General features: G+C 41.1%; 1 protein-coding gene across 1 annotated transcript in view; it reads right to left on the reverse strand.

Moving 5' to 3' along the window:
• The window catches only part of si:ch211-257p13.3 (kinesin-like protein KIFC3), a 92619-nt gene that overhangs the window by 69654 nt on the left and 4128 nt on the right, over positions 1 to 18837 (reverse strand). Inside the window, exon 2 of the mRNA XM_060921762.1 lies at positions 11902 to 12449. The gene's annotated coding sequence lies outside the window, so the exon portion shown is untranslated. The remainder of the gene's footprint in view (positions 1 to 11901; positions 12450 to 18837) is intronic.

Raw genomic sequence — 18837 nt, forward strand, 5'->3', positions numbered from 1 at the left:
CCACAAATTCCCCGCCGACTCGTTGATCGGGGGGAGTAACTCATCTGTAGTCTGGCTAACACGACTTCAAAGCTCTGCGAGCATTTGGTCTGGCAAAGATATTAAGCCCAACCGTTTCCCAAAGTGCGTGGTTGACCCGCCTCCCTGAAATGCCTCAGTTTGCTACTGGTCAAAGCCAGAAAAGGCTGTGACGAAGCTTAAACCAATCACATCACTCTTTCCTCTGACATATGTGACGCGACGGAAACTGCTTGAGTAACAGGAAGAAGATAAATACCTCCAGGGCTGCTCTTTGCTCCGTTTTCAATGAGAACTTCCCGTTGAATGCTTTCAATACAGCATCTACCGCTGTGTCAAAGGTTTGCCGCTGCTCCATGTTCGTAATGTTTCTAGTGAATGAAGCGCTTCCGGCATAGATTCTGTAAACAATCTATGGCTTCCGGTCGCAGTTCTACTACGTCACTGCCTTGAACGCGCCTCTACCCAGGGCCGCTGGAGATGCTCAAAGTTGATTGGTTCCCGATTTTTCGGGAGCTTGGAAGAGCTAGAGATAGCTTGCCTTGCCAGACTAAGTTCGCAACAGGCCCCCGTGTTGCGTCACACTTAGGATGGGCGGGCCCAGGCTAACTCATCCGCGGCCCTGACATGCGGTGTGTGCGCGCGCACTCGGCGGAGGCAGTAGTGTGTCGGAGGGAACAGAAGCAGAGATGACGCTTATTTTGTCTCCGGTAAACCAGTCTTTTCTCGTTCAATTACGTGCTGGCACCAAAAGACACCGTTGGTTGTAAATGAACCCAAACTGAGTGGTTGGAGTGTATTTTCATACACAAATGGAGAAATGTTCGCTGAGTGTGTAATTGTGTAGCCCCACTGCAGACCGTTGTTGTTGTTAATTCATAGCATGCTCAGCTGCGTGAATGTGTCATGCACCGAAAATAAGAGATTTACAAGCCAGGAACGCCTCATGATGCAATACGCAAGAAAAGAAAGAAGATTTACTGCCATTTTACTTTGTACTTGAGTAAAGTGAATAAATAAATGGTCTGTGGAAAATGCATTTAATCCTGGGAACTGCGTGCACAGGAGTTTGTTTACTCCCCCCCGACTGGCTACTTATTTGTCATGGCTGGCTAGTATGAGCCTTAGTGGAAAGCTCTGGGAATGCGTAAATGTCAAGTTCGATTTTAGATTTACGAACCCGAAAAAAATGTCGAAAAACCGGAGGTGGACCGGAAACAGAACATTTTTTAATAATGGCCTGATCCTGAACATGTGCCAGCTAAATAACCAGATAGTTTAAGAGTTATAAAACTGAATTATACTCTCAGGAAAAGAAAAGTAGATGATCAAAAAAAATGTACTGATTAACTATTACAGACATTTTATGAATCTAGACTCCCAAAAATCATCCATAACAGGAGCCTTTATGATTGGTCCTCTTGCTTCTGCGAGATGTAAATGAAGCCAGTTGTGGTGCTGAGGACTTTGCCAGGATTTGATTAAATGGCTGCTGTTAAAGTGCTGATCTGTAAGGTTTACAGCTCTCAGAAAGCTCTTTCAGGACAAAGAGCACCATTAGTAAGAAGCGCAGTGTGCGCAATTTGTTTAATGCTCAGTGGTGCTTTCTATTGTACGCAGCTCTAAATAGAAAACGGTCTGATCAAGGAAGACACATATGTAGAGAAGTAATGGGGAGAAATCCTTTACTTTATTTATTCATTATTTGATTAAGAATTTGGTACAAGTTCAAATATTAACGTCTGCAGATTCCTCGTTAGCAGCTCAGGTCACAAACACTTCATTACATCAAGACATTATATTACATGATAGGCATTTAGCAGACTTAGGCTACGTTTACATTAGACCGTATCTGTCTCGTTTTCTTCGCGGATGCACTGTCCGTTTACATTAAACCGCCTGGAAACGCCGGGAAACGGGAATCCGCCAGCGTCCACATATTCAATCCAGATCGTGTCAGCTCCGGTGCTGTGTAAACATTCAGAATACGCGGATACGCTGTGCTGAGCTCTAGCTGGCGTCTCATTGGACAACGTCACTGTGACATCCACCTTCCTGATTCGCTGGCGTTGGTCATGTGACGCGACTGCTGAAAAACGGCGCGGACTTCCGCCTTGTATCACCTTTCATTAAAGAGTATAAAAGTATGAAAATACTGCAAATACTGATGCAAATACTGCCCATTGTGTAGTTATGATTGTCTTTAGGCTTGCCATCCTTCCACTTGCAAGTGGTAAGTGATATGCGCTGGGATCACACACACAGCGGCTCAGTCCCGAATCACAGCTTGTGCGCTTCACTCGCGCGCTCTGTGAGCTGCGCAGGGCCGGAGTGCGCACCCTCCAGAGGGCACTCGCTGTTCAGGGCGGGGTGATTTGGAGCGCAGGATGCCTGCGGAGCCGAGCGTATCCGTGTATTGGTATTGCTGTGTGCACGCAAATCGTGTATTGCTGTTGCTGTGTGCACACTAATCGTTTTAAAAACGTTAATCTGATGATCCGCTGATACGGTCTAATGTAAACATGGGCTTACAACATACCCAGAGCAGCCTGGGGAGCGGTTGGGGGTTAGGTGCCTTGCTCAAGGGCACTTCAGCCATTCTTGCTAGTACACGGAATCGAACCGGCAACCTTTTGGTCCCAAAGCTGCTTCACTATGGCTTAATGGCTAGAGAAGGTTTTAGTGTTTTACTAAACAGCCTTTTTACTTAAAGCTACACTACATACTTTATCTTTGTTAAACAAAAAGTCAGGGGAGGAAAAAAAAAAACACTCTGGTGGGAAATTTGAAGATAGACGCCAGCTCAGATACATCAAATGCTATGAAAGAAGCAAAACTATACAGTGGCAGACAGGAGGCACAACCAACCAGGAGTGAAACAGTGTGAGAGATTAAACAGTTAAAGAGTTGAGTATTAAAATACATATATGAGGAAAAAGGATTCAGAACTGATGTGGTTTTAGTGTTTTCTTGTTGAACAGGTAAGATTATCATTTGTTTTCCAGTTTTGTGGGAAGCCAGTGTGTGATAGATGACGCTCAGCTGATTTATTCTTGTGGTGGAAGTTGTTGAGCAGGAAAACACTAGATAGCTGAATATACTAGCCTGGCAAGCCAGACTAAATGTGAATATTTAGTCTGGCCTCGATCCGTAGACATTTCCGACGGGGGGTGGGAGGAACAAACCGCTGTCTTTCAAACTGTCTCTGTGTGTATAGGCCAACGCTCTGACCAATCAGCGCAACAGTGACTGTGACGTAGTCAGAGCAACAGAAAGCAGTGGGGGAGGCCTTGAAATAAATAATTTTTCAAAATGCGTATTAATTAATAAACAGGTTCTAGATATTAAGAAGTTTGGAGATAATGACCACAAGTTTGGAGTCTGTACCACATACACTCATTTTTTTTTTCCAAGTGTTTTTCAAGTGTTTGCTTAAACTGTTTTTGAGAGTTTTTATTTAGTGGTGTTTGGTGAAATAATTTTCCTTAAATTTAAAATAACCTTAAAATAAGAAACAATCAAAAAGTAATGTTTCAAAGCTGTTTATTAATTCTTCGTACTGCACAAACTAGCCCCATCCTTTTGGCTACGAGCGGAGCCAGCTGGTAGATCAGACTTTTGCCATAGCCGGTCGGCAAAACAGCGAAAACGTTCTTCTTGAAAAGGAATGAGCGGAGAGCCTCTTCCTGCTCATGTTTCAACGAAAACTCCAAGTCTAATTCTTCTAAAACTGATTCCAAAGCGGAGTCAAACGCGCGCTGTTCACTAGCCGTAGCCATCTTTCCTGTTGTGCTTTCTCCAGCATTGCACAGCTTTGTCGTCACTCCTGCAAAAGCCCGCCCAGAGAATCCAAACAAAAACCTTGCGTTGTGATTGGCGGGCACGATTTGATACCCGGGGTGTTTTTGTTTATATGGTGCGAGGCTAGACCCACTCGCTAGGCAAAAATATTTTTGGCCGCTAGGCAGGTGGGTCTAGTTTACTAGGCTACGAATATACGGCATTCTGCTGTCTAGGCACAATCCCAAATGGCACGGTGTACACTATTTATGCTCACTCATAAGGGTATACCAAGATATTACACAAAACTTCTATTCCTTTCTCACAAGGACTTTGATTCTCTGATACGATTGGCCAATCAAGAACTAGAAAAGGTTGTTACATGTTTCCAAGCACACAAATTATCCATAAATACTAAAAAGACAAACTTCCTAATTTTCACCAGTAAAAATAAAACTTATGACAGTACGAAGGCCAAAATTGTCCTTGATAACGCTCCTCTTATGCAGGAAACCCAGGCGAAATTTCTAGGAGTAATTACTGACGATAGACTGAGCTGGAAGCCCCATATTTCCATGTTAAGTAAGAAGATTACTAAAATTATTGGGATATTGGGAAAAATTAGATATCTCCTTGCTCAAAAGACTATTGTCACTATTTATAAACAGCCTTATTTACCCCTACCTTATTGATTGTAATATCGTATGGGGTAGCGCCTGTCGAACCACCTGACCTCCTATTGTTTCTTTGCAAAAGAAGTTTGTTCGGATAGCTACTGCTTCTAGTTTCCGTACTCATGCGATGCCCTTATTCCAGCAGCTAAAAGTTTTAAATATCATCGACATCAACAAACTACAGCTTTGCATTTAGGTTCCTTACAAACAGTCTCCCTTCGACAACTTTATAAGCCCTAACTCACTGGTTTACAATTACTCTACCCGCCAAAGGACTCAATTTCATGTTCCTCTCTTTAGCCCAATCCAGTGTACAATATAAATGCGTTAATACTGGTATATGGAATAGTCTTGATTCCTCAATCAGAGCTGCCACATCATTTGTTGGTTTTAAATATGTCTTTAAAAACTATTTACTGTATTGCTCAAGTACCTATTAACTTAATTATTTACTCAGATATTATGTTTAATTAGTATATGTTTGCTCTTTAACTTTACTGCTTGTAAACTTATTTTTAATATTGTAATGTGTGTGTGTGTGTATGGGTCTGTCTCAGAAACTGGGTACTGTGGGGGTCCCCCACTAAATATACTCTCAGTCAGTAAACTATACGGTTTTGAATGGTGATGTTGGTTTTAATTTGAAATAAATTGATGAAAGAAATAATACAGATAAAACTAAATCTTTGATGTGAATACTCTATTCAGAATTTGGCAAAAATTCCGCAAATTTGTGGAAAAATGGCAGCTTGATCTGGGACATGATAAACGGTTGACTACATCACATTCCCTAAAAAAGGCTGTAGTCCACTGAAAAGTCTACAGTTATCACTAATTGTATTTTAAGTTGTAACTTTATACACCTAAGGATTGGCGCGCTCACAGAATAATCATAACCGTAATAAAACATCATGCAAAATATTTGATCACCGTTGTAACTCCATTTTCCGCAGACCCAAAACCAATACGATCGTGTGCTTTGATCTAAACGGAAAGCCTCAGGGTCAAGGTCACTACCTCACCAAAAGTAGTAACTTAAAATCACTACGCCATATAAACATTTAGTTATAAATCTGCGATTTTGTTTTTTAAAACGAAAGCTGAAAGTTAGGTATAGAATATGTTTGTTACAGAATGTGTTACGATGGTAGCTGGTCTTGTATGAATTTCTGAGCTATAAAATGAGTCGTGGTCTATTTCTTACCGTAGCGTGTCATTTGTGTGCGGGGAAGGACACGCATTAACAATTTGCATGTGTAGAATGGAATTTTCCACTCCAACAGTTAGAAGTTGATCGTGCTTCCATTTGCGGTCTTTCTGTTACGCGGGTGATCTGTTCGGACGTTATCACTGAAAAGGTGAGTTTTGACAGTTTTATTTTGTTTTAGTCTTGCAGTATAAGGCAATAGAATGTTTCTTTTTTTATCTTACTTTCATATTTCGTAGTGTTTGCGTATTTTTGGCCAATATTTTGCAACCATGGTCAATTTAGATCAAACTTTTGATAGAATCTACAGCCAGTCATTTTGCCCCGCCCCCGCCCGGTGCGGTAGTGATGTCCCGTTGCTTGCGCGCCGCAGCAGAGACCCGCGCGACCTTCAGCCGGTACAGTCGCTGTTCTTTTACCACCGCCGTTATTCTCATCTTTCCGGTGTGTTCTTGATTTTTCCATTGTGTCCTATTTCGCCATATCAAATACCCAAAATGTATCATATTATTCATATTTAAGTGAATAATCAATTCAGTCATCATAACTTGGCATTTTTAACCCAAACAATCAAAAAGAGGAAATTTATTCAATATTTTCACTCATCTGTGAAGGAGGGGCTTTAATTCTTCATGATGGAGTTATTTTATAAATCAATTTTGCAAAAGCATTTGAATTGTAATAAAAAAAAATTTCCACAGTGGAGGCCAGATAAAGCAAGATGCTATCTTTATTCTTATTAAACACGACAAAAGAAACACTGAGTGTTAGGTAAATGCAAAAAAAATAGTAAAATTAGAAAATTTATTTTTTGACCATAATGTCCCAAATGAGAGACCAGTTTCTGAGACGGACCCATATATATATATATATATATATATAAAATGTTAGATGGGGAGGGCCAATTATAAGCCATTTAGGTTTCCTCCCCTCCCCAGCATGTACTTTGTACCTTTACTTGTATTGTTTTTTTTTATTATGTGCAAAGAAAGAAAGAAAGAAAGAAAGAAAGAAAGAAAGAAACTTTGTGCACTGTGCAACAGAACCCAATTTGTGATTCTGCCATAGAAAACAGTGACTGTTGGAAATATTTCTCCTTATTTGTAATATTACTTTTAATGCATTAAAAATGTTTAATTAGAAAAGTCCTAAATGTGTGAAAATTAATTACACCATCATCAATTTTATGCAACTATTTAGACACTTCTTTCTTTCAGCCAAACTTGTTAAGACACAGTCTGACTAAAGCCTAGGTCACAACCGGACGTACGATTTTTTGGCCGTGCGATTTTTGGCGTTTCCCAAATCACTGCGTTTTTTTGTTCAAGGAGAAAGACGCACGTTGGCCGTAAGTTTGTCTTGCAACCTGAAAAAAACGTAAGCGCCCGTAGAGTTTGTTTGACATGACAAAGAACCTCTGCGGCCGGTCTGCGGCCAGTCTACGGCTCAAAAATCAGCACGTCACACGCGCGCCCTCCATGCGTTTCTTGCACGTAGACCGGCCGTAGGAGCACGTACGGCCGGTTGTGACCGAGGCTTAAAAGGTAATATATTATACCCTTTTTCCACAAGTTGACACAGTTCCGAGGTCTTAATGAAATATCTGCGTCAAGCATGACGGCTCTCTTCTCACCCTGTCTAAACAGGTCTGTTCAAAACAGCTGGTTTGAGTGCCTGTTCCTTTAAATTATAACGAGCCATTGCTCATCCTACCCCCATTTTCCACCAGCCAATCAGATAGCACTCTCCTCATGAATATTCCTTCCCAAAGGCAGTTCTCAAGCTGTGAGTGGAGATACTCAGATGAGGGGGCGGAATAATTCTAATGAGCGCCACTTGTGACATAGAAGTGGGAGCCAGATCTGCACGGCTTGTTGAAGCGTGTTTTCTGAAATCGGCAGAACAAAAGAAACTGACTGGGTGTCTTAGTTCAGGGTTTGTGGGCTGGTAGACTCCAGATACCCAAATGTATGTGCACAAGCACTGAGAGAGGGAGTTTTTCATAATACATCCCCTTTAAATCAAGTGACCAAAAAAAGACGCCAAACAAAACCATACAGAAAAGGTTATCGTAAAACATTTGAATACATAAATATGAAAATTTGAATGTAATCTTCCTTCCTCGGGCCAGCTGACATGCTCTGATGACAGATGAATTATTATCAAGGCTGGTATGGAGAAATGTGATTTAGCAGGTACCGTACCAGTCAAAAGTTTGGACACACCTTATAATTCAATGGTGTTTCTTTATTTTTATTAATTAAAAGACACTTCATATCGTAAAAAGTAATCGTAAAAGTTTCTCTTTACTTAGTTGAGCAGTTCTTGACATAATATGGATTACTACAGTTGTGGAATAGGGCCATTTACTGTATTTTTATTATCCTCTGCCACGAAGTGCACAGGGGGATATACCGGTAGGAATGGAGTCTGTCCTTCCATCTGTCCATTTCAACCTGGACAAGTTTTCTCAGAAACTACATAAGATAAATCAATAAAACTGTGTGTGCTCATATTACTATTCATGTTCTAAGTTGAGTTCGAAAATCTTTTACGACTAATTATTATTTTTAGAGTTACGGCCCTTGATTTTTGTTATTGGACTTTGTACAAGTGGACTCAATCTTGACAAGCTTTCTCAGCATTTCATGAAGGTGTCATAGCACTTACGACATCATAAGTCAATATTAAAGCAAAGGGCGTAAGTGTTAAGAGGTCTTCATAAAATGCTCATGGCAGGGGATAGTGGTGACCATGTCTTCTTTTTATTTATTACTTACTGTTTGATCTCAAAGACATTAAAGGAGAACTAAAGGCAAGTTTTTTTATGATCAAAATTCTATTTATCTCATTTTATTAGTATAGGTAATCGTATGGGGCCGAGTAAAATTAAAGATTAATTTCACAAGTGATTTTGAAGTTTTGAAAATTGCCCGAGTCGTGAAGCGACGAGGGCAATTTCAAAACTTTGAAAATCACAAGTGAAATTGATCCGTAATTTCACGAGGAACCATACGATTACTTGTTTATAAATATATAGGGCCAAATTCATACTTCGGAAGCCATTCAAGTTCACAACATTTGTCATTCACGTTTTCTGAGCCAATCAGGGCGCAAGACTATCGTGCACGTTTGAATCAGTTTCTAAAGCGTCTTTCATCATGACACGGCGACACAACGCGAGGACCGCATTTCCACAGAATATCTTCTTGTTTCGTAAGGATTTTGGACTTGTTTGGCTTTTTATCCATTCCAACGAACTAGCCAACAGCATTTCAGAAATACGGCCCCGTGTTAAGGAAAAAAGTCCTCCTTGATTGGTCAATCAGAATTGAGTAATTTGGCCCTATGTATTATTAAATATAGGAATGCATTTTTGATAGCTATTTTGTCACTGCTATAGCAAGTTATGAGTGTTTGAAATATGCTCTGTAATATATAGATTTAGGCACTGCCTAAAAGCAGAGCTCCCATCTGTTTCTGGGTTGTAGAATTTTCTTATCATAGCCAGTCTCTTTTGTTTTATTTCTTTACTGGCTAGCACTGGCCACTAGGCGGTGTGTATGACTGGTAATTACTAACACTGACCACTAGGTGGTGTGTATGACTGGTAATTACTTACACTGGCCACTAGGCGGTGTGTATGACTGGTAATTACTAACACTGACCACTAGGCGGTGTGTATGACTGGTAATTACTGACCACTAGGCGGTGTGTATGACTGGTAATTACTAACACTGACCACTAGGCAGTGTGTATGACTGGTAATTACTAACACTGACCACTAGGTGGTGTGTATGACTGGTAATTACTAACACTGACCACTAAGCAGTGTGTATGACTGGTAATTACTGACCACTAGGCGGTGTGTATGACTGGTAATTACTTACACTGGCCACTAGGCGGTGTGTATGACTGGTAATTACTAACACTGACCACTAAGCAGTGTGTATGACTGGTAATTACTGACCACTAGGCGGTGTGTATGACTGGTAATTACTTACACTGGCCACTAGGCGGTGTGTATGACTGGTAATTACTAACACTGACCACTAGGCGGTGTGTATGACTGGTAATTACTGACCACTAGGTGGTGTGTATGACTGGTAATTACTTACACTGGCCACTAGGTGGTGTGTATGACTGGTAATTACTAACACTGACCACTAGGCGGTGTGTATGACTGGTAATTACTGACCACTAGGCGGTGTGTATGACTGGTAATTACTAACACTGACCACTAGGCAGTGTGTATGACTGGTAATTACTAACACTGACCACTAGGTGGTGTGTATGACTGGTAATTACTAACACTGACCACTAAGCAGTGTGTATGACTGGTAATTACTGACCACTAGGCGGTGTGTATGACTGGTAATTACTTACACTGGCCACTAGGTGGTGTGTATGACTGGTAATTACTAACACTGACCACTAAGCAGTGTGTATGACTGGTAATTACTAACACTGACCACTAGGTGGTGTGTATGACTGGTAATTACTAACACTGACCACTAGGTGGTGTGTATGACTGGTAATTACTAACACTGACCACTCGGCGGTGTTTTGACTGGTAATTACTTACACTGGCCACTCGGCGATGTGTATGACTGGTAATTACTAACACTGACCACTAAGCAGTGTGTATGACTGGTAATTACTGACCACTGGCAGTGTGTATGACTGGTAATTACTAACACTGACCACTAGGCAGTGTGTATGACTGGTAATTACTAACACTGACCACTAGGTGGTGTGTATGACTGGTAATTACTAACACTGGCCACTAGGCGGTGTGTATGACTGGTAATTACTTACACTGGCCACTAGGCGGTGTGTATGACTGGTAATTACTGACCACTAGGCGGTGTGTATGACCAACACTGGCCACTAGGTGCTGTGTATGACTGGTAATTACTAACACTGACCACTAGGCGGTGTGTATGAGTGGTGGTGCACATACACATACACGTACACGTACAAACCACAAAAAAAAAAAAATCGACTCAATGGGTTTACATTTTTTCTTAGGTATGGTGCTCCGCTCGCCGCTAATATATCAGTCCATATGTCAAAGCAATGGACGTAAACGAGATTCGCTGAGACCTGTGCGAGACATCATAGGACGGAAGTAAAACGTACAGCGGAAATCAAAGTGACCGACATCTACCAATGTTATCAAAAGACGCGCGCGCCCTCTTTCGAATACTGATGTAATCAAGCCGGAAGTTTTGTTTGTTTTGATAGCAATCAGGAAAGTTTGAAAAAAGTAGGCAGTAATCGCCATGTAAACTCGTTTTTGTGCAATATTTCGTTTGGAAAACAGTTTTCAAAATGGTGGCACTGACACCTGGCTGACACTTCACGTTTCAAAGTCTCGCACAAGTCTCGTGAAGATCGCGCGGATAAGCGACGCCTGCCGTGGACCAAACGAACTAAATTCAACATGGCTAAAAACCGAACAGGCCGATAAGTATAATATTTAATTGCAATTAGTTGCCAATACGAGTCACGATATAAGGTTACTAAAACCGAAAATGTAATTGAATAACATGTTAATTAAAAAATAAAGCAAGTTTAAAACTGACTTCAGTTCTCCTTTAAGAAGGCAAGAAATTGCACTAATTAACTTTTGATGAGGCACATCTGCTAATTAAAAAGCATTCCAGGTGACTACCTCATGAAGCTGGTTAAGATAATGTGCAAAGTATCAAGGTAAACGCTGCCTACATTGAAGAATCTTAAAAAAAATAAATTAAAAAATAATAATAATGAGAGAATAAGGATTATATATAGTGCATCTTCTAATGTTCTTAACAAATTTTTATTTACCACATAATTCCATATATGTTCCAGATGTTATTTCATAGTTTCGATGTCTTCAGTTTTGTTCTACAACGTAGAAAATTGTCAAAATACAGAAAAACCTATGAATGAGTAGGGGTGTACAAACTTTTGACTCGTACTGTGCATAATTACCGCTTCGGTAACAGTAGTTTCTTGGAGTGCGTACTTGCATTTTTATTGTACTTTTATGCCGTCTAACAACATTTGCTCTCTACATCGCTTGATAATTTATTAAGATTAATGTTGGTGAGGTAAGATGATCATTTGGCTTTGTTTCGAGTCTACAGCAACAGCACCACACTGTGGAGTCACACTGTAATGTAAAACAAAATCAGTTCATGAGCTTCAAGTAACATTTTACCAGGGTTACCCAACCTCTGAATCCTCTCTCATAGGGTTCCGTCCCAGACATTCAGATCCTGGTGGAATGCATCTAAAGCGATCTTCGTTGTCCAGCACCCTACAGCCATGATGACCTTCATACTCCACCCCAATAACCATGTGGCACCATGTGAAGATATCAGAGGCGCCACGCTGACACCTCTGACCTTTGGGGCCACAAGAGCAGGAAGGCTGAGGGCCACGCTGCCCACTATACCAGTCCCACTGGAAGCAAACAGACACACTGTCAGAGCACATGACAGTGCTGACAAGGACACACAGCGTGTCATGATCACCAAGCCGTCCTCCGACAGCCAATCGGAGAGCATCAGAAAAAGTGCTGAACCAATCAGGAGTACATGGGCAGTCCAGTGATCTCCACTGAGCCACAAAAAGCCAAAGGCAGACAGGGAAGGGCCCAGTGTCTCACCTGCCCATTCTAGATCTCTCTGGGCCTGAGACAGAGCTGGCAGCAGAGGGATAACAGCCAGAAACGAAGAGCATGCGATGAGGAAAAAACCCACTGATGGAGCTCGGTGGTCCTGGAGAGAAAGAGACAGAGAATAAGGATTATATGTAGTGCATCTTCTACTAAATCCTAACACTGACTATGTCAGTACTCTACTTAAAATGTTACATTGCTCAGTATGATGTTTTTGCTAACATGACTACTGGTATTTGTGTCTCTTAAAACACTCACACTTACTTGCATCATTTCAGCACTAATAATTTCCAAACAAAATGTTGACGCTAGAGGTCTGCGCGGGACAGAATTTTCAGTCCCACTCCCGCCCGTTCCCGCATTGTGCAGGCCCGCTCCTGCAAAGAATTATGATTTTCAGTCCCACTCCCGCCCGCAAATCCCGCATGATGCAGACATTCGCGTTACTTCTCACGAAAGTTCTTGTCATTGGCTTGGGGAATTAAACATGCTGAGCTTAGCTGAGCTCTCCACTGACCGATCCTTCACCTAGCGCACGTAGCGAGGGTGCGCGTTGCCAGGCGGCATGCGCAGCTGAGGCTTTACAGAGATACCCATTGTGAGCTTCACTAGAGGAGCTCTGCTCTTCTGCCATGATCGGAGATCTCAAACACGGAAGAGCGGAAAGGAATCGGAAACGTACGCGAGATTAGACCACATCCGCAAATTTAGGCATCTTAAAATGTTTTTATTAATGCCAAATAAAATCTCATCTCATCTCATTATCTCTAGCCGCTTTATCCTGTTCTACAGGGTCGCAGGCAAGCTGGAGCCTATCCCAGCTGACTACGGGCGAAAGGCGGGGTACACCCTGGACAAGTCGCCAGGTCATCACAGGGCTGACACATAGACACAGACAACCATTCACACTCACATTCACACCTACGGTCAATTTAGAGTCACCAGTTAACCTAACCTGCATGTCTTTGGACTGTGGGGGAAACCGGAGCACCCGGAGGAAACCCACGCGGACACGGGGAGAACATGCAAACTCCACACAGAAAGGCCCTCGCCGGCCACGGGGCTCGAACCCGGACCTTCTTGCTGTGAGGCGACAGCGCTAACCACTACACCACCATGCCGCCCCGCCAAATAAAATATCCAGCACAAATTATATATGATAGACATAAATTAATAATTTATAAATTTTATTTAAACACGTTTTTAGTTAGCGGGACTTAGGGCTGAACGATCTATCGTTTTCGACCGAAAATCGCGATCTCAGACAACACGATTTTGGGATCGTCAAAGCCGCGGTTTTTCTCAGTGCTCCTAAACTGACCCATGTTTTGTTTCGTCAATAAATTGTCCTCATTTTTTTACACTACAGACAAAAAATTACATCCAGGAAAGCCTTGTGGCACTCAGTGTGAAAGAATTTTGTGAATATCTCCTTCCGTTTTCGTGTAAATCCCCGTTGTTTGGAGGGAGCACTGTGAGGAGAAACTGCGCTTTCTCTGTCTGTGTCCGAGCGCGCGGGTGGGGGAGGGGCTGCTCTCTCGCTCTCACACACACAGGAGGTAGGGGCCCTGCAATAGCGACAGCCACTGCATCACTCTTATTTCCCACAGGGGAATTGTTGGCTCTAGTTATAATTTATAATGCTTATCTACATTCTTTTACAAAAGTGCAATATTTTGATGCTGCTGAGCCATTGATCAACCTTTTTTTATGTCTATGTTGTAGATGGGAAAAGTAAAAGAAGCAAAAGTTTACTTAAGAAAGATGGCTCTCTTTTTATTTTAAGTTATTATAACTTGTTCCTCAGGCACTCAGTGTTAATAAACAGGCCTACATTTGAAATCTGTTGACCTCAGTTTTCATTCTTGCATTAGCTTTATGGAATTCATTGTATTAATTAATTTGCACTGAAACTCGATTTAAAGAAAAAAAATCGTGGTTGAAATCGAAATATCTGCCAGAAAAATTACAATTCAATTTTTTCGTAAAATCGTTCAGCCCTAGCGGGACTGCAGCTTATCACTTCCCCCTCCCGCCTGCAATGAGCTTTCAAAATTTGTCCCGCGCCGCACTGCTTTGCGTCGGGTCCCGCGGGAGTGCAGGGCTCTAGTTGACACACCACGAGAAGTGCAAGTCTGTGATCTATGTACTGTATACCTAACCTAAACCATATGCATGTTTACTTACACCAATAGATCTTTTTTTCTCAATGCCTTTTACCAGCTGCTAAAAAATCAGGGCTCGACATTAACTTTTAAACCCACTTGCCCCCTATTTTGCGAGTACTACTTTTTTATTTATCTTTATTTTTTTTTTTTAGGAAAACCATAGAATAGTTGTGAATTGCAACATAAAATGAAGATCACACATTGAGTTGAAGTTTGGTTATCGATTAAGTTTATTATTACATTTGGTTATTGGTTACTTTTTACTTGTAATGGACAATAACAATTTTATCCAAAATAGTTTTTCCTGCGGGGCGGCACGGTGGTGTAGTGGTTAGCGCTGTCGCCTCACAGCAAGAAGGTCCTGGGTTCGAGCCCCGGGGCCGGCGAGGGCCTTTCTGTGTGGAGTTTGCATGTTCTCCCCGTGTCCGTGTGGGTTTCCTCCGGGTGCTCCGGTTTCCCCCACAGTCCAAAGACATGCAGGTTAGGTTAACTGGTGGCTCTAAATTGACCGTAGGTGTGAATGTGAGTGTGAATGGTTGTGTGTGTCTATGTGTCAGCCCTGTGATGACCTGGCGACTTGTCCAGGGTGTACCCCGCCTTTCGCCCGTAGTCAGCTGGGATAGGCTCCAGCTTGCCTGCGACCCTGTAGAAGGATAAAGCGGCTAGAGATAATGAGATGAGATGAGTTTTTCCTGCCTTAGTCGATTTATTTCCATTTCACATGCATGCAGCTGTTGTAAAGTTCAGTGTGTTTGTGTAGAACTCTCTCAGGCTGTAGGTTCATTACTCGATAATGCAGAAATCATAAAATAGAAATATATAACAAAGTTTGTATAAAGAAAACAATAGGGTGCCAAGACTTTTGAACAGTACTGTGTTTGAGAATATCTATACATCTTTTTTTTGTGATATCATCCACCTCTAGGTTTAAAAAAAAAGGAAAAAAAAAAGCGGTGCGTTATGACAGACAGGATAATATTTGAGTTTAAAATTGTTTAGTGTGTAGGTTGTGGGTGTTTTATACAGACCTGGCAACCTATAACTGAATCGGTGCAGCCTGTCTGGACGCAGCGCAGGTTTTTTTTTTAAATAAACCTAGAGGTGGATGCTATAACAAAACTAGAAAAGCACTCTGAGAGTGCAGACCTCCGCCAAGAATCCTTTAAAAAATTCCGGGACCCAGACGGTGATCCGGATCACCGCCAAAATTTAATGGATTGTTACTTGTGCCCAGTCACACCTCTGGAAAAAATTTCAGAGCAATCCGTTCATAACTTTTTCTGTAATGTTGCTAACAGACAAACCAACAAACAAACAAACGCTACCAAAAACATAACCTCCTTGGCAGAGGTAAAAAGAAAAAAACAGGACTGTGTTCCTCTGATAACAGAAACCGAGCTCCAGCTCTCTCTGCTCTTAATTTGTTCTGTTCTTTCAGGATTTATCGCACATGTCGCTCCTTGTTGAGTTTTTTACGCCCGAGTTGTTTGAAACCAATCTGGGTTTTCTGTGTCGAATAAGGAAGCGGCTTCACCTTTAAGAAAATCAAAACACTTTCATGAAGGCGCTAACTCGAACGCAAGCAGAAAAATAATAAAACGAGATTCTTAAGCAAACTCTTCCATCCTCACTTCCGACTTTCTGTTTTTGTAAAATACATTTTAAATACAATCGTGAATTTCTCTGGAGTTTTCAGGCTGAGCTCCTCTCTTCGTATTCTTTAACCACTCATTTCCTCGTTGTTCTTGAAGCATTTGCTTTTATTTGTTAACATTTGTCTTGATAGCAGGGAGACTGTAATGCCTTTTATCTATTTTCCTGTTTGAACAAAAAAACAGCGCAAAAATTAGCCATACTGAAGCCAGATTAAGCCTTGCTTGCATGAAAGACGGTGTCTGTCTGACCCCAGCTGTAATTATCACATGATGCGTGACATCATGCACAAGGGGTCTATAAACAGTACGCGTACCATACTACAACAGCGGGGGTATATAAAATAACTTGCAAAGCAGTACATGAAACCGAGACTAAGAAAACAGCCAAGACATAATCGGTCCCCCCAGGATTTCGCGGGCCTTTTTTGTGATTGTTGCGGGCTAAAATGTCTGATGTTGCGGGGGTTTTCCAAAAAATTGCGATGAAAGTTGCGGTGTTTTTTAGGGTTTTGTTACGATTACATTGCGAGAGGAAGTGAAAGTTGCGAGAAATTGTTGCCATTTTCTCTTTTTGTGATTAAAATTGAGTGATATGTTAAATATTAAGTTATTACTGAAAAACTATTGATTAAAAAAGCAAAGACACTGAGAAATGGTCCTATAAACAACTTTACCAATATAAAAGATTACCAGGACTACAAAAATGCAGAAAAATAGGCTTTACTTATCCAAATGCACCTGTTGGTTCAAAAGTTAAAGTGCAGAGAACCTCACAGCACAACATGAAGTTACCTTCAAATATAATATAAATGCCTCAGCTTTCATGTAAGGAAAAAAACTATTAATACTAGTACTGTGTGCAGGCAGTCTCTCCTGAAGACTAAATTAAACAATAATTATAAACTAATAAAATAAATGGCTCAGGCTTCATAGAAGAAAAAAAACAATTTGAGCAGAATCTCACAGTATGATGCTGAAGCTGCCTAAACAATGGAAAATAAAATACCATTTTGACAAAAATGTTGGCATCCATTAATTTCTTGTATTAAGTAAAAAAATAATGTAAAGTGCATACAGTCCTTCACTGTAAACATAACACACTTTCAGTAACAGAATTTAAGCCTACATAAACATTGACTCGCATATGCAGTGTTGCCAGATACTGCTGACGTTTTCCAGCCCAAAATATGTTCAAAACCCGCCAAAATGCACTTTAAACTGCCCAATCTGGCAACATTGCGCACATGCTGCTTCTCTTGAACGTATACACGGAAGTAAGGCGGAAGGTAGTTTTCGACGTCACCTCAAGACGACGCCAACGATTGGTCAAATTTGTGGGAAAGTTGCAGTGATTGGATATAATTGCAACAACGCCCTGAATTCGCAGGGATTGGTTGAATTTGCATTGAAGTTGCAAATCGCAACATCGCGAAATCCTGGAGGGTCTGATAATGGCGGATACATAGTGAGGGACGCTTTTAGGAATCTAAATAAAATCTCAAAAAGCCTAATTTTTGTGGTGCTAGTTGGTAATATATGCTCATTCCAACTTGACCGGTCGGGCATGTTGGGGACATATCCCGCTTGCCCGAATGCATGTTTCACTTGCCCCGGGCAATCGGGCAGTGGTTAATGTCGAGCCCTGAAAATAGTTACCAGGGGCTTCAAAGTTTGGGAGAATAGCAGGGTACAAATAATTTACAGCAGGGTGCAAAATGGTAAAATGTCTGCCAGCGGCAGACATAATGCACGCAAAGCGTGCAGGGATATATATATATATATATATATATATATATATATATATATATATATATAGATAGATAGATAGATAGATAGATAGATATGCAAGTACGAATTTTTCATGGGGCGGGATGGTTTGGAACAGGTCATCTAAAATTGGGATAACATTTACCCGGGATGGGTATTTGAGGCGGGTCGTCTAGCTTAAGCTTGATTAGCGTTGTTACGCACGCCAGTGTTTCCCACAGAAATTTTGGAGACTATGGGGGAGGCGCGGGGGTTGTTTAAAATTGAGTGATATGTTAAATATTAAGTTATTACTGAAAAACTATTGATTAAAAAAACAGACACTGAGAAATGGTCCTATAAACAACTTTACCAATATAAAAGATTACCAGGACTACAAAAATGCAGAAAAATAAGCTTTACTTCTCCAAATGCACCTGTTGGTTCAAAAGTTAAAGTGCAGAGAACCTCACAGCACAACATGAAGTTACCTTAAAATATAATATAAATGCCTCAGCTTTCATGTAAGAAAAAAAAAACTATTAATACTAGTACTGTGTGCAGGCAGTCTCTCCTGAAGACTAAATTAAACAATAATTATAAACTAATAAAATAAATGGCTCAGGCTTCATAGAAGAAAAAAACAATTTGAACAGAATCTCGCAGTATGATGCTGAAGCTGCCTAAACAATGGAAAATAAAATACCATTTTGGCAAAAACGTTGGCATCCATTAATTTCTTGTATTAAGTAAAAAAATATGTTGCCAGATACTGCTGACGTTTTACAGCCCAAAATATGTTCAAAACCCGCCAAAATGCACTTAAAACCGCCCAAATTGGGCGGGAAAACGCGCAATCTGGCAACACAGGCGGCAGTAATGGCTGCACTCGTGTCGAGGATGTAAACACAATCTGGCA

The sequence above is a fragment of the Neoarius graeffei genome, chromosome 5 (assembly GCF_027579695.1).
Source record: "Neoarius graeffei isolate fNeoGra1 chromosome 5, fNeoGra1.pri, whole genome shotgun sequence".
Taxonomy (NCBI): domain Eukaryota; kingdom Metazoa; phylum Chordata; class Actinopteri; order Siluriformes; family Ariidae; genus Neoarius; species Neoarius graeffei.